Source organism: Anomalospiza imberbis, chromosome 8, assembly GCF_031753505.1.
Source record: "Anomalospiza imberbis isolate Cuckoo-Finch-1a 21T00152 chromosome 8, ASM3175350v1, whole genome shotgun sequence".
In the NCBI taxonomy this organism is placed as follows: Eukaryota; Metazoa; Chordata; class Aves; order Passeriformes; family Viduidae; genus Anomalospiza; species Anomalospiza imberbis.
Genome location: NC_089688.1, coordinates 19766315 through 19779949, shown reverse-complemented (window position 1 = coordinate 19779949; position 13635 = coordinate 19766315).

Here is a 13635-nt window from a genome sequence, read left to right as displayed (position 1 = left end):
TTCAATGAATAATGCAGCCTTCATTAAGTTATGTAAATGAATGTAGCTTCGTGGGTGGGTTAGAAATAAAATATTTAACAAATCTGTTTACATCCAAAGAGTAAAAGCAGCGGAAACAGCTTTTAAAGAATCTCAGATTTAAATATTTAAAAGGTGACAGACAGAACTTTCATAGTAGGACTTAATAGTGCTGTTTTAATAGGTGTTTACAGCTTGCCTTTCAGTTGCAACATAGGCAGGGCAGGATATTAAGTATTCTCAGTTAATTGAAGTGTTATTTGTCCCTTTATCAGCAGTCCCAACATTGCAGTTTCACTTGGATGCTGTTAGTGCCCTGGAGACATGCAGAGCTTGTGTGATTTGCAAGGCTGGAAGGATCATTTTAGCAAAAGTGACTTATGATGTACTTGTTTGCCAGGTCATTTTATTCACAAATACACAATCATTCATATGTTGCTAGATTTCAATGCTTTTCTTTTCCCCAATTTATGACCATTTAGGAAAGCCTCAAAATTCATGGGTAAAGACTATGCTGCTGTGCAGGATAACTGCACAACACGAGATAATGATAAACTCAGGACTAAATCAGGCATAGACAACATGTTCTCCTACCACGCCCACAAATGCCAACCTTTCTTATGCTTCTCCCAAAGCAAATCCTTGGATTTGGGCCTCACAGCTTACACAGAAGGTCAAAGATTGTTGGAGGCTGTTTTCGAGCAAAAGGGGGAATAAATTCCAGAGCTGAGGGCCCCTCACAGCATCTCTCTAGAGATAAAAGTAGCCCAAATGCAGTCAGTACCATCTGCACTCTTGAGTAGGAGGCAGGTCCATAACTTTCTGAGGTGGTGGGAAGCTGAAAATATTGGTGTCAATACAGAGATGTGGGTCCCGAGCAGTGCTCTAGGCACAGTTAAGGAGGAGATGCACATAGGCACACATCTACCAAGACTTGTTAAGTCATCTTTGTTAATGTTGCTGTAAGTGAAATAGCTTCCTCCAGGAACTGCTATTTTGAGGGTAAAAGCAATAACTTAGGTTTGGGATTTTTTTCTGCTTGAGCTCTATGGAGTCAAAACCAATTTGGTGTATCTGTATCTCAGAAATATACTACTTTTGTAAAATATCATCAGAACAGACATGTTTTCAAGATTTAATCTGAATTTTATAGAATTAAAATTATTTAATTATGGAATTATAGTAGGTCTTGGCTTGCTGACTTACTTGATGTAAAGAAGCAAGAGTATGCTTTACCTAATAGCCTTTATTTTATATCTGAGCCCTCTTGGATGAACTAACTGCTTGTATCCGGTGGGAAAGCAAGGAAGGGACCGCAGTGCCTGCCTCTGTGAATAGAGCTGGGGTTTTCTTCCCCTCTAAGATCTACATCGTACGCCTATACACTACGTATCAAACACGCTGCTTCTCTCCAAAGCTTCCCTTGGAAGGCTAGGAACCGCAGGGCAATCGGAAACTGCTCCCTGACCTGGCAATAGCCTCCTCTTTTGTGAATTGTCCTGGCAATAGCCTCCTCTTTTGTGAATTGTCCTTAACTTTGACAAGAATGGAGGGCGATAGGGTGGGAACAAAGGGGAGCCAGCAGTGAGACCAGCAGCCCCACTGCTGCCGGGGCTGCCTGACACACAGGTGATTTTCCTCCTCCTTGTGCCGCTGTCTCTGGCTCTCGGTGCCATTAGATTAAATTTATAACAGTGATGTTCATGATGCTGCCCACGGCACTGCAGCAAGCTAGCACGTGCATTACAGATCTAGCAGTAAAGAGACAAAGAATGTTTTGCGTGAAGTGATGGCATGTCGTGATCTTCTTGCTCATTTTATGACATGAACTGTCTCAGATTTGTGATATTTCTGAGGGAACTTTTCCTCTGGGACTAAGTGCATGTTGGCCTCTGAAATTCACTAATTGTCAGTTAGTATTTCTAGGAAAAAATCGCAAATTTCAACCATAAGGACATGCACAGCAGAGTACATTTTACAGAGACCAGTTACTTGCCTGCAAAGTAGAACCATCCACTTTTTATGGAATTGTCTTACTGTTCTCCTCCTTTGCATACTGCTAGTAATTTTTTTAATCAACAGTTTGCAGAGGTACCTATTATCAAAGTATTCAGGAGGAGAGAAAGGAGACAGGCTGAGCATGCTGGATTCTTGGAAAACCAAGAATCCTTAAGCAGTCAGAGGTACTTGTTTATTTTGGTGACTCCTTGGTGATTGTCCTTTTCACCTTTTATTAACCTGCAAATGGATTAGCCCTCGTAAACTAAAGAGAAGAGACCAGTGCACAACCCACTGCCCCAGAGATAAGGTCACAAAGAGGGGACGTGTCCCGAGTACAACCTCGGGGAAGAAATAGAAGTCTGAAGGCATTTACACTAGGCTGCCATCGCGCTTTACTAGCCCTACTGTGATTTACCGTATCAGTTCAGCTGCTGACACCTTTATGTCCCTCCCTCCTATCCCAGCAGGCCACAGAGACACAGTCCATGATAGATGCTGGTGAACTTTTCCTCTGATCACCTTCTGAAGAACTTTCCCATAATCTATTGTTTTCTATCACAGTGGAAAACAAAACAAGGGGTTTTTTTGACTTTCAGTTACCAGCTATTTTGCCCTAACTTTAAAGCAATGTACTGAATTTATTACATCAGTGTGAAAGAAGTTTTAAACTCTTGTCTCTTTATCCTACTCCCTGAACTTAACATGGTCCAGAGTAAATCAACGTAATTGCTGTTAGACCTACATTGTTGCAGGAATGTTTTATATTCCATGTTGTCAGTTATTTAGAACAGTTAATTGAAATTGCAACCATAAAGAGAGGAAAGCTACAGTTAAGAAATTAACTTTTTTTTTTTTTTTTTGGTGCCTATGGCTACTTGTATGAATTATATAAAGAGCCAACACTAACTTTAATGTAAGACCAAAAGTGTCTGGAATATCTAAAAGGAAAAACACATTTGTGGATTCAAGTCAAGTATTTCCTTTAATTGACTGATAAAAATATAAGAACCCATTCTGGATTGAGAGAAACAGTTGACCTATCATTCTTCTTTATAACTCCAAAATAGCCACTGAAATTTTGTATTTGCTTCTAAATAAATAAATGCCATGGGCTACACCTGGTTTTGTCTCATCAAAATTCAACACCAGTGTTACAGCATGAGGGGGAAAAGAAAGTCACAGCAATATTAACAAGGGGTCTTTCAAAGACAGTGCTCTTGGAAGAGGGGGAAACTGTGCCACAAACTCTCCGGAGAGTGTTCTTCCTCTGAGTGTGCCCTCAGCTGAGTTTCTTGCTCCTGCAGCCTGCCGAAAGGCTGAAAATTGTGCACAGAAACACCAGTACCTGTGTAACAGGGAGTAAGGAGTGGCTGGGCTGGGAAGGAGATATCCAGGGAAGGCTAAGTCAGCACTTGTCAGTAGTGTCCTGATTGCAGCACTGATCAACTTCATCCTCCATCATAATCAGCAGAGAATTATGCTTGAAAAAGTCCACCATAAAATGCTCCCAAGTATGTTTCCTCAATTTTGTGCAAGGCTCTGTGTTCTCTCTGGGTTGTGAGTGTTGCAGACTCAAAGTTTGTTTTTTTTGTTTTTTTTTTTTTTTAATTATTTTGATAATGGCTTCTTATAATTAACATTGCTGTGGAGGAAGACTTGGACTAATGTCTTTTAACAAATTAAGTATTTGTCTTGCTATTTTTTTCTTCATATAAGCCCAGCTTCTGGGCTGTCCTCTATTAGTATGGCAGCCTGTGGTTTTGGAACTGTTGTTCTTAGCACAAGTGGCAAAAATACAATTGAGATATTATAAACCCATCTTGTATTCCTGAATTCCTTGAAACTGATTGCTTTATCTGGCAGCATGAAACCTGCAGTCAGGTTAGACACACAAATATTTACTCACACTATATGTGGGCAAATGCATATAGTTATACATCTAGCTATATAAAGTCAGGTAGAAATATGAAAAATTATTTTAAACTTCTTATTACCTACACTAGGCAAAGAAATAAAGAAGCACTGTGGACTTGAAGCTTAATCTGTCACCTTTAAAGCACAATGTGTGTCCCACCTGGCTTCTGCTTCTGTTGTGCTTCTTGTTTGCTTGCTTTTCCTGAGGGTTGGAGGAAGGATAAGAATGTTAGCAGCAGATTCTTGATCAGACACACTGTCCTTGCAGCCACAGCAGAAAGGGGCAGGAGTGCAGTCAGGCCACCAGCTTGTGACAAGGTCAGAGTAGGTGCCTCCGCGCCTGCTCATCTTGTTCAGATGGAGGGGACGTAAGATTGCGAAGGAAACAACAAGCGGTGAGCACGGAAACCCAGCCCTTTGCTGCTGGTTCTACTCAACACTTGTGCACCTTGCAGCTCCTGCAGGCTGAGCTGGTGCAGGCACCAGGGTCACCTCCCTGTCAGCTGCCTCCTTTCCCATCTTCCTTTCATCTCCTGCATGTCTCTGACCCCTTCTGTCTGCTGCTGCACTGTGGCTTCCCTTCCCTGCTGCAAGATTCCGTACAGAGGGTAAATGCAGTTCACCTCCCCTCGGGCTCCCTGCCCCTCTCTCCCCTGTACCAGCTCTCCCTTTCTCCTCGTGTCCCTTCGCCGCGCTCACGGTGGCCCTGTCTCCCTCCATTCCCGTCTGAATTGCCTTCCTCAGTCTCCGACCCCTAGCGAAGGCAGACTCTCCAGTCTTTATTTGTCTGGGAAATGGCTCATTTAACTGGGACAGGGAGGATGGGCAGGGATGAGAAAGGGCCATTGTTATGCTGAAAGCAGCTAATGGGTGCCACCAGACACTTGCGATCTACAGAGCGTAGCAGAAGTCCCTTAAGCAGTGCTGGTACTGCCCAGGCCACTAGGGTTTTCCACTTCTCCCTTCTCAGCTTTCAAATTTTTGTCCGGTTGACGCCGGTCTGGCACCATTCCTTGGCATTTTCTAATGAATTTGATGGAGTTGTCAAAACACACCATACTACAGAGGGAGAAACACCCTCGAGTTGAGAAAAGGCCTTATGATAGGGCTGTTATCAAAGACCTGAGGCTTTGGCTTTGGAGAGCTGGCAGCTCCTCCATGGCTGGGAAGGACTGGAGATGGAGCTGCAGACAGGGCTCCCTCTGGCTCTGCCTGGAGCCACCAGGCCATTGGCCGGTTTTGTGCAGACAGGGTGGGATTCTGTGGCCCAAGCCCTTATTTTCTCCTGAGCATTTAAATGTGCCGTTAGAAAAAAAAATCAACACACAATTTTCCAGGAGAATTTTTTTTTTTTACGGCAGATGCTCGGCCTTCAGCAGATACACAGGTCAGCTGCATGGTCTGGGTGTCCTTATTTGATTAAGGAAGTCTTCCTTTGTGCTTCTGTAGAAATTATGCTTAAGTCATGATTGGACTGGAGCTTTTATGGTTACTAGGCAAAACCACTGTCAATTTAAAAGCCTAAATAACTTAGGCTTTTATACCAAAAATCATTCATTGTCATAGTACTTCTACTTTTCATGGGCCTGCTTGTTAGAGGCAATGTGAATTTTGGCTCAGTTTTTCAGTTCTGCTGTGTGGAGACTTGAAAGTTACTTAAATTTTCACCCTTTCCCATTTTGTTTCTCTTTCTGCCTCACCCTCTCCTTGGACCACAAGTGCTGACTTTAATGCTTAACATGAGCAATATGTCTCTCAGAGTTTTCCTGTGACCAAAAAAATTGAAAGATGAGTAAGATTTTGCTGGTCAGAAATTGACTGTTACTGATTCATTGAAACAAATCCAAGTGGCTGTTGGAATGTCTGTAAATATGCTGTAATGAATCACTAGTGACCTCTGAGGGGGAGATAATGTGTCAGATATTGCCTACAGATACATCTTGTAGACTGGTATGGACGATGGCTCTTTCCATATTCCCTGATAGGTACAGGGAAGGTACTTGAAATAAATCTTACTCGAAACAGGGTGGCTGGCATATGGTGTTATTCCCCTTCCAGTCACATCCAGCCCAACTCAGCAGTGGCTGGCGCAGTTATCGTTGTCCTTTAATGGTCCATGAAAATGAACTTTTGATCCCAGTCCTGCTTTAAGTAAACAGATGACCCCATCAAGCAACACCATCCCATTTGGGAGCTCAGCAGAGGCTAAAACTAGCAGTAAAATATCTGCCATTTACAGACACTGCTAGTGAGCTGTGAACTTTCATCCAGGGGGTGATGGTGGTGAAAGGACACAGGAGGAAGTAGGAGGAGTGACACTTGGGCCTTACCAATTTATGGCCAGGTTTTTTTAACTCTAGTTCCTTCTGTCAGAAGAAATGTTGGCAAAGAAGGATATTATCCATGAATAACCTCATGAGGAAGGAAAGGTTAGTAACCCCTCCTGCCTCTCCTAGAGGTTGCCTGTGTAGTGGCAGGAGAGAGTTCACATCTGGTTCCACTGTCCCTGACTGCAGTGGCAGCCCAACACCCTGCTGCTTTTAGCCGGAGTGATGCTGAAGGATGGCGGTCAGCACACGTGCAAGCGCTGGCCCTGTGCAGCTGAACTGGCTGATAAAGTGAGGAAGTGCCTCTAGCTGAAATTGTGTGCAGACTGAACTCTTTCTCATTTCAGTGCCAGAAACCAAAACTCTGTTGCAACATGGTGTGCTTAAAGGCTGCCACAGGCCACTTCAAATTTGATCTTTCAAGTGTTTTTTCGAGACCATGAAAATTCACTGTCTATAAACCTTTTTTTCCAGATTATTGCAATCTTCTTTGTTAAGCCAAATTCATTAGTTTAAACTTAAGGACTGCCTTATACCATAAAGCTGGATAACCTTTTTTTTTGTTGTTTGTTTGGGGGAAGGGAGCTGCACGGCCTTTCACCTTCCAGTTTTACAAGCAAAGCCAAATTTCTGGGCAATCACTGCAAAAATGCTTTTTCCCTCCCCCTCTTCCAGTGATGGCTGCAAACAAAGGTCTTTTGGGCTGACTACTCCAGACTTCAGGACTTTTAAAGGTCTTTACTTGACTGGAGATCAAAGGTTTCTCCTTAAAGAGTTTATCACTCAGACAACTCTGCAGTTAGCATTTCAAACTGGGTTTACAAGTCAAATAATTTAGCAATTTCTTCTAACCATGTGGCTTTATGCAGAGGCTGCTGGATGCCAATTATAGCACCATTATGACATGGAGTGCGGCACTATCTATTGACAAATGTGTGTACCCTTTTCATCATTCTTTACTGCAGAAAAAAGAGGTTTCCACATATTCTGAGTAGGTCCCAGACTGCTCAGCTGGGGTTTGAGTTCCCTTCCTGGGATTGTGGATTCCTTCTTTGTCACCTTGAGTGTGGCTCTTCAGCTCTCTGTGCCCTGGCAGAAAATGTTTTTCACCTTGGAAAGCATAAGAGCTATGAAGATAAGTAACAGGATGGTGGGCATTATTTTCAGTGGTGTAAAATGCAGCAATATGACTAAAGCAAGGTCTTAAACACTGTTCAGACGGCCCTGACCATTAACACTTCTCTCTTCAATGTTGCTATCAGACTGTCCTGACATGAGGAAGAAGGGATTGGTGTGTACAAGCCAAGCCAATGACCAAAACACTGCTGTCAGCAAACCTGCACCAGCAGATCTATTACATTAGCTGCTTCAGTCCAGATCTCTGTTTTCTGTGCTAGGTTATCATCTGTTATGTTGTTGTAGGTTCCCTTGCTGTGCTAACCACTTTAAGCACCTTCCAAAAGTGCATTGAACAATGACGCTAGCACCCATCTTGGATTCATATAGCTTTTCCTCTCACCAGCAAAGAGATGGAACATTGGAATTGTTTCGGGGATGGTGAAACTTAGGGTGAAACTTTTGTTCCTTGTTAGTCCTTTACACATGTCGTCACAAAAAAAATATGTGTTTACGCATGTTGTACTTTAATTTGGATGTAAAATTATGGTAGCAATATCAGCTGCCCATTAAATTGTCAGAAGAGTAATACATGGAATTCATTGAAGGGAAGGTGCCTAGGCTTACACAAACAATCAGCCTGTTGTAAGCAGAGCTGTGCAAGAAGTATTATATATCCCATATATCCCTTCTTTATGCACCTGGAGGGAGGTTTTGCTCTGCCTGCTAACTATGGAGGCACAGGCTCTAACTTTGGCTGGCAATTCCAGAACAGAAGCATTTTATGGTAGCAGAAAGTGAAAAAGTCAGTGGGTCAGGTTTTTCAGACAAAAGGCTGAATGGTTTCTCAGAGCTCCTGTGCAACCAGTAGCAAACACAGTATTTAGGCAACATTATTACTCGTAGTTTAACTGGCTAATTGTTTTCAATTCAAAGTGCATGGAAAGGTAAGGAAAAATGTCAGCATGCTATGGGTAATTTGTGGCACATATTTTTTCCAGATGGACATTCTGTCTTGTATGTGCCAATCATGATGTAGTCTGACATGTTCAGAATTATGAGTGACTGAGCACTCAGTAGAAGAATTGCATGTTGTTATTAAAAAAATGGTGTGTTCTACCTGCACCTATAAGCATGTGAAGGGCTGGTTAAGGATAGCTTTTAATTTAGGATATATTAGGTGTACATTAAGTACAAATACTCCCACTAGTTTTACATGACAGTGGTATCTACTCAGCATCCTAATAACAATGTTAAATCCTTAGGAAGCATTTTGATCATCAGACCCTTTCCCTCACAGGGAGGGAAAATGTTATTTTCTACATTATTGGAATTGTATAGCTTCTATTCCCCAGGCTGACAGTTTCTACAAGAAGCCAAGGTCCTTCACACAAACACATTGCAGAGGAACACAGAGGGTGTTGAATCCTTCTCCTGACCAGATTTTGCACATTAGCCTGTCTTTGTGCAGTGTCTACACCATGCAGAAGGCTTTTGCATACCAAATTGAAGATAATAATGATAGTGGTATGATATCAAGATAGCATTGTCTAACACAGGGACCATGCAATGTTATGTACAAAAGCAAGGTATAATTTGGAAGAAAACATCATTTGAGTTGATAAGCAAAATTCCACTTGAATTTGAAAAACCAGGCAGTATCTAGCCAAAATGTCTTGCTGGACTTCTCTAGCAACCCAATATGTATGCAGGAGTCCTATAAAGAGACTATCTTATTTATTTTATTACTATTAAAAATGTCATAGCATCTAGGAACCTGTAGCATGAACTAGGAGTCCAAAAGAGCCTTCTCCAACACATCTTTGTTCTCAATCAGCTACAAACCTTGAGGGCCCTAGATGCATTAATTTTTTAGTAGGAATGCTCAGGATGTCACTCAGAAGAGAAGAAATAGCAATGATGTTTCCCTTTCATCTAATTGTCTACTAATGCAAGTTGCCATCCAAGACAGAGGAAATACGAGTCATACCTTGGCTGGGTGACACGCTTCACCCTCTTGCTGGGAAGGTATTCCTAACCACAGAGCCTCCAGCAGCATGGTGGAGTGTTCAGCTCCAGGGCAGAGGTTTGACCTTTCCTGGAACTATGCCAGACCATGATTAGAAATATTCACTGGTCTGGTCAGGAAGCAGGATGCTATCACAGGAGCTGGAGTGCTTCTCTGAAAGTGAGGGGCTTGGCTGCACCTTTATTGAAGTTGCACATCTTTTGAAGAAAGCTTGATTAGGATGAGTTTGGTGTCAGTTTGGTCATCATGTTGGTGAGATGGCTGCTGGAGCATGGAGCTGGTGTGTTCAACTCTGCTTTTCACAGTACCACCTGCAACCTTAGCTCTGTGCAACCCAAGCTTTCTAATGATGATTGTGCTTGATTTTTGAGAGAAGAGTACTTTGAAAGATGAAAGTTAAGCTCCTAGGAACCCTAATGCCAAAAGCTCAGGTTTTAGCCTCTGGGATTTAGTTCAATTGTTTCTTGGGATGACAATACAGGCCACTCAGGAGTGTATTTGCCCACTGCAGTCCGGGGAATAGTGGTTAAAACTGACAAGGGTGAGGCAAGAAACAGCAACACTGACTTACTGCAGAAATGCTCAGATTTCCTAATGGACTATCACCTTTTCTGTGCCTGAATGTGAACATTGTCCACTTTATTATCTCTGTCTGGAAAGAGGAATTGAATAGAAGATAGTCACAGACCTGAACCTTTCTGAGTGATTTATCAAGTAGTAGGAGAATTCTCAATATGAGGGTTAAATCTGGAAAACAGCTGTGTTATGAACTGAATCAATGCAAAATACAAATTCATTGTTCTCTCATACCCTATTTGGTTTGTTCATTTTATTTCAATGTAGTAAATGGGGATCCAGTATTGCATTCCTTACTCGAATGCACAACTAATGTAAAAGAATCCCCTTGTCTGAAAACAAGTTGTGAAAGGTCTGAGTTAAAACAGCAGGACCAGGCAGTAAGTCATACACTGCAGAATAATAACTTAACATAATATCATCATGTGCCACAAAAACTAGAAACTAAAATATTCACACTGACCATAAAAATATCTTTCTACACTTCACCACATCCTAAGGTATGTTTTCTTTTGGAAGTAATGTATAATATATTCCTACCATTACTATTGCTTGGTGAGGTGGTTCTTGCAAAGTTTACTATCTGCTGAAGCAAGGTGGGGAGAGGAAGTGGAGGGAGAAAGAGCTTGTTTTTAAATTTTAATTTTGGGAGAAACTATATTAATATGTCAATATCTCACAGGAATTGTTTTACAGATAACTTTACTTTGGCAACAATGTGGTAATTTTTATATCAGAGCTAGTAACTTTTATCAAGAGCAATATATGTTATCATGGCACTGCTCTATAAAAGATCTTCTTTGACACTGCTGTTGCAGGTTATTGCTATCTAATCACAAAACTCATTCTCAAAATGTATCAAACTCGGCCATCAAAACAGGTATGGTACTTGCTTCTACTATTCTTAAAGGAAAATTCTCCTTCAATGTCCCCTTTCTAATAGTTAAAACCTTTGAAATCCAGAAAAAAATTGCTCAGAGCTAGATTATTACCATTTATTCTCACACTAATTTGGTTTTTAAATTAATAAAGGTTTTTTTCATTTTGAGTATCGAGAACCACTGTAGCAGACTTCACTCTATTGCACCACACAAACCTTTTCCTTCTCTTCTCCAGGGTCCTGTCAGTACAACAAGTTTTCTCTTTAGTCATTCAATTGTGAACAAAGACGAATTTAAAATATGGGCTAATGTGAGCAGTATTCCAGATGAGGCTCCAACAACACCTTCTCCAATGTTATAAATGTTTGCCTATTTCCACTGGAAGTGCCTCACCTCATATATTCCAGGATCACTTTTGACTTTTCACAGCCATATCATGTTGGCAACTCGGTCTTTCCATGATCAGGTAATACCTCCTGACATTTTATTTTTCCTTCAGTGGTTTCCAGCAGATGAGAATTATTGGTCTCATCTTAGTCTAATTTTAATTCTTGCTATTAGTTGCTAAACATTCCCTTTATGTATTACTTTTCATGCCACTAGCACACTCTTTAAGCGCCATTCTCTTCTGGATACTACCAGCCTCTTGACTTTTTGCTGTTTTATGAAATGAGATGATCACAAAACTGATCACTGTGAAATTACAGTAGTAATTTCTCACCCAACCACCTCTGACCAAATACTACTTCTTTTAGAACCTCCTCCCTAGCAAAATCCTCATCCACCTCACAGCTCTCAATTCCTACCTTCTCTACCATAACTAGTGACACCTACAAAACACAGCACCGAGTGCTCCACTGCAGGCTTTTTCTGTGCCCAGAAATTCTGTTATTTCTTCAAAAAAACAATCATGAAATGCCTCATCCAGTCTGACATATTTACCATGAATTCTCACTGGTAGAACTGAGCTTCATATGTTAGTTCTGTACAACATCCTATGAAACAACCCTTAACTTGTCAGGAAGAATTTAAAATGTATACATTTAAAATATGGAGATGATATTGTTAACAGCTGCAGCTTTGTGAGACATGAGGGCAATATTCAATAGCTAATTCCTCCCATAACATAGGGGATAGAATGCAGAAGAAGCAGGATTATGCTTTTTAAATTCTTGTCTGACTTGCTTTTTTTGTCTGATTTTTACTCCACTGAGAATCAAAATTATTAAATTCTTTCAAAGTGGGTGAAAAACGTTTTTGTGACTACAGTTGTGCACAAAATCAACTTTATTGATTGATTACATCTTTAGAATACAGATCTGGCATAGTTGATCTGTCCTAATAGAAAAACAAGATTCAAGAAATATTAATATTCTCCTAATTACACAAAGATTATGTGTATACTAACTTCTTAAAGTATAAACTAATGCCTTCAATTCTGTACCATTTTATGACTTTACATTCTTTTGAGATATAGGTCTTTGTGAAGCACAATGGAATAGAGAAAGAAGAACAGGGATTTTCTCTTTTTGTGGTATGGACGACTTCAAGCAGATATAGTTACCTATATAAAGCTATTTATATACTATTTAAAAAATAGAAATGAAATGCAGAGAAGCTTCAAAAAGTTTTCATCCTTGGAATCTCTTGTAAAATACCTTCTGTAATGTGTATATTAGTCATTCTTGTAATAGTGGAAAAGATTTATAATTATCACATATAAGTTCCTAGTTCTTGTTTGTTCCCATATTTTTTTTAATCAATTACTTATTCGTTAATATTTTTTTGAAAAGGGAATAAGTAGGTGGTTTGTACTCCTATTTGGTCAGATGGCAAATACATGTAGCAAGGCACCAAAATCTTTTCTTTACAGCATGGAAAGAACCCATGATAAATAGGTTTTTTTCTCCTTCTCAAAAAACAAACCACAAAAAAGCCCAAAGAAACAAAAACCCCAACAGCATTTATAATTACTGAAATCCAGCTAAAAAACTATAAGAAGGTAAACACTTTTGCAGATGACTTCAGAGTCAGACACCTGGTTTTGCAGCACAGAACCACCTGTGCAGCATTAAACACGAGAGGAAGGAAGTACAGTACACAAGGTAAAACTACAGGGCGAGGCAATGCGATGTATCCCGTAAGTCAAACAAGAGATGTTTGTATATGACCCTTCTGAGGCAGGCTATGACTTCCCAAGGCTGGAGCTCTCTACAAAGGGATGCATAAATAGCAGTTGTTCACAGCAAGGGTTATACTATATGGCTATTAGAGTGAATAGAAGCAGCTCACTTCTTGCCAATGACAGGAAATAAGGTCAAGCAAAGATAACAGGTCATTGAATTAGAGGTTTTCAAAATATTAGTCTTATGCCTTTAGTATGGAGTGAATGAGTGGTTCTCTTTAAAATGTCCTGCTTCTGAAACTCAGGGACATTTGAAACCAAGCCTATGAAACAGCAGTCGTGAGGTTTTAGATCTGCCTGACCCAGCCTCACTTTCTCCAGGAGGCAGTATATTTAATAACACAGTCAAACTGAACACAAATAATATAAAAGGCAGACGAGGCCTTCTGGGGTTGTTTGCTCAGTCTGCCTGTTCTCTCCAAAAAGAAGGGAGAAGAAATCATGTAGTATATCAATGCTCTAATAGCACTATTAAACATCTGCCTTGCTTGAGGAAATAAGTATTTGTATAACAGCATCTTGTTTACTATTAATCTTTAATACCTGCATGTGCTGCAGGAATAGTTATCTTTTTCCATAATTCTTAAT